The following is a 3,768-nucleotide window of genomic DNA, read 5'->3' as shown; positions in this document are numbered from 1 at the left end:
AAAACCAACCACAAAATACTCAAAATACTTGCAAAGAGGGGCAAGGGAGATAAAAATGAAATAGGCCGTGCTTTTCTTCCATTTATGTCCTCTTTGCAAACCTTTATGTTTTTTTTTGTTGTTATTTGTTTGCTTTGTTTTTTCCCTTTAGATCCCTCCAGCAATGAGAAATCTTATTACAATTTATTGTGCATTTGACTAGGAATTTAGGGATCTCAAATCACAGCCCAGTCTGGCAAGAAATGCTGATAGGTGTAGTAAGAGGCAGGGAATGCTCTGAGCAGATTTTACTCTAAATAGAATAGCCAAGTGACAGAAGGAAAGTGGGTGAGGAGACTTTCCCATGGTCACCCTCAGAAATCAGTGGCAAAAGTGGGAATCAAATCCAGATCTTTGCCTCCTAGGCCGTTGGACAACTGTCCTCCTGGGAAGGACAAGGAAGGACAAGGAGTAAATGTAGCAATGTGACTGTGATATTGAATTCCCAAACTGGAAGCCAGCACCCTGCCCTTCCTGTTGCTCTGCCTCGTGCCTGGAGCTCTGACAAACTGCATGTGGAGTTAGGCAGGGCTCATTTGGCCAGCACTAATGGGAGCAGTTCATAATATGCCCACCATGTTGGCCATCATCCCTGCCCTGAGAAACCTCATCCTCATGAACAGCAATGCATCTCTGCCTCTGCAACAAGGGAACTCAAGCATCCTCTTTGCTACAGTGGAGCCATCTGGGTTTTTGGGACTCTGGACTAAGGAACAGGATGACAGCTGTCAGCTCTGCCAGCAGCTGTGTGCAACATTGGCCAAATCATTTGGCACTTTGAGGAGGGTAGAAGAAGACCCTGTTTGGTAGTTTCCAAGTGTGAGTAACTCCAGCTCGCTCTGCTTGCAGGTGTAGAACAGCCACAGCACCAAAGCAACATGCTGGGAGCACCAGCTTTGGGGCAACCCTGGCTAACAGGCACTCTGCACTACATGATGCAGATACAGCCCCAAACCACCACGTGCCTCAGTTTCCCCATCTGTTCAATGAGGCTTATCATCCCATTTGTTCTGTGTGGTTGGCGTTGCACTGCCATGCAGAACTTGACAGAAAGTGGCTCAGCAGTTGGGTGAGCATCATTCCAGAGGTCAAGCAGTCCAATCCCAGTGGCTCTGCTTCTTTCAGGCACACACCTGCCCACCTCTGCACGCTGCAGCTGGGTTACAGACTGGCTCACCCACCCACCCACCATCTCATCCACAGGCAGATTGTTCACGGGTGCAGGAAATCTCCTGGAAAGAGTGAACCTTGTCAGCAAAAATGCAAATATTTGGAGACAAAGTGTTCATTACGGCAGAACTTGATTTCAGGGTCAACCCTTTTTGCAGCAAATTGTTAGCCAGCTAAAACGTTTATTGTCACCACACTCTGGCAGTTTTGACAGTAGCTATCAAGTTGAGCTTGACAATATCTGCATACCACAGCCATCAGTGAGGCAGTGGAGGCAGTGACTGCAGGCAGAAGGAAACAGTCACCAAACAACTGGAACAGTCCCCATCTTTGTGACAGTTTGGGGTTTTGTGGACTAGGGGAACAGTGCCCAGTGATGGAGGTGTGCAGCTCATGCTGTTGGTGATATGGGGATGGGGTGAATTGGCACTTTTTTTTTTTTCCAGATGCAAAACGACATACACAGAGCAATTAAATCCCCCCAGTCTGGCAGTGCATCAGCAGGAATCAGACCACAAAAGGACAGAATTTCTTTTGGTCTTTTTCCATGGGAGACACATGGCTTCCCTGGACGCACAGCAGGGAAACATTCAGGCGTTGGTAGAGTTTCTGTGATTTCTCCCTATTCCCATTTGTACTCTATATCTCCAGGGTTTAATTCTCCTCCTATTGAGGAGCACACCACTGGCAAGCCCAGAGGCAAATGGCTGAGCTCCTATTGCTTGGTGCTGGCTCAGAGGTCAGGGGATGGAGGGAGCTGGGGCCAGGCCTGCCTCTCTGGGAAGGGGAAGCAGAAAGGAGGCAGCAGATGGAGTTTGGGGGAATAAGGATGAGGATGAAGTGTCTGAAAACAAACAAACAAACAAACAAACAAAACCAACAGCAACCAAAACAACTAAAACAACAACAAAAGTGAGTCAAAAAGGCAGCTACAATCACAAGACCTGTGTATAATATTGTAGGGTTCCTCTGCTAGACAGAAGAGAGCATCTTCCAGCTCAGGGATGAACTAATGCTGCTGTGCTTTTCTGTCCTCTGAATCTCCACCTTTTCCCCCAGCTAATGCGTGGGGAAGGTGGGCTATTCTGGATTCACTGTGAATTGGTTTCATTTCCTTGCTTGCTGGAGCTGAGTAAGGGCTATTTCATCTCAACAGGCTTCTCCCAGCACACCTTCATTTGAGATCTCCTGCATGCAGGAAGCAATGGAGTTAAGTGATCTCGCTGAATCCCGACTGCTGCAGCTGCAGGAGAACAAGGAAGGAAAAGAAGAGAGGGGAGGAGGAAGAGGCACTTTGCAGTCTCCCATTAAAGCCCCAAGAGGCTGAAGATGAGAGAGTGAAAGTTTCAAATTGCCAGAATGTAATTCTGAAAGGCATTTTCCAAGCGCAGAGCTCTCTGCAATGTCACCTCTCATCTTCCAAGGTGGGGATAGAAGAAACAAAAAAGCACAGAATATTCTGCAAAGACAGAGCTGCTAATACAAAGACAGAAGAGGTGTCAGTCCCCACACAGGCTGTCTGGCACTGCCTTCTTCTGGGAGATCTGTGCAGCTCGGGTGCACCTGTACTGGGGAACCATCAACTCCTTTCCCAAGCTGTATCCAACCTGGGTAAGCGCTCTGGCTGAGCTGACTATGGCTTTTTCCAGCCCTTCTAAGAGTAAGAATATCAAAGAAGTCTGCATATTCAACAGTTACAGTTTACATTTGAATGAAACTCCTGACCTTCAATTCAATACAGTGATTATGTTAATGATTAATACTATTATTAATTTCTTAGCCTTCTCTAGCAAAAGACCATGATGGATGTGCAGGAGAAAAGGTGCACTTAGATATTCACCCCCCTCCGCCAAACCCAACAAAGCCATCCCTCCCCACTCCCCCTTCCAGCTCTTTGCCTTCAAAGAAATCTGAATTAAGGAGTGAGATGCATTCAACAAATTGTTCAGCCCAGGATTTCGTACCAAAGAGCGAATTAGCCTCTTGTTCTACATTCTTTGCTGACCTTTATTCCAGCTGCACCCCCTCTTATGTTTATAAAATAAAAAATTACCCAAATATACAGGCGTGCCCCGCTGAGATAGATTGCATTCAACACTCCTTCAGCTAATATCAGCTTTGTCCAGGGCTCCTTATTACTCGTGCCACCTGTCTCTCCAAGCACAGGCTTTTCCTCTTTCCCTTCCCCAAATTACTGGAGCTGAGGCTTGGGTGGGCTTGCCCTCTCCCTGCAAATGCACTTATTTACCCACACATGTCTGAGTGCTGAGTTTTCTTCCTGACAATCAGGCTTTTTGCCAGGCAATCCCTCCCCTCTCCCACTTTCAGAAATGGCACTTTCTCCTCTTAGCACACCAGGGCTGACCCACAGAAGGAGCTGGCCATGTTCTTATTGAGGGTGATGAGCAGAGTGCAGCAGGCCACTCCACCTACAGAAGGCACTTTGCCCTCTGAGGCAGCAGAGTAACAAAGTTCATTGCTGTCATCCATTGTAATCACAATCCCGGTTAATTTTCCTTTTATTATATTATTATTATTGGATAACTATATTTATGGTTG

The sequence above is a fragment of the Meleagris gallopavo genome, chromosome 22 (assembly GCF_000146605.3).
Source record: "Meleagris gallopavo isolate NT-WF06-2002-E0010 breed Aviagen turkey brand Nicholas breeding stock chromosome 22, Turkey_5.1, whole genome shotgun sequence".
NCBI lineage: Eukaryota > Metazoa > Chordata > Aves > Galliformes > Phasianidae > Meleagris > Meleagris gallopavo.
The sequence above is the reverse complement of the archived record's forward strand: the minus strand, read 5'-3'. Positions refer to the sequence as shown.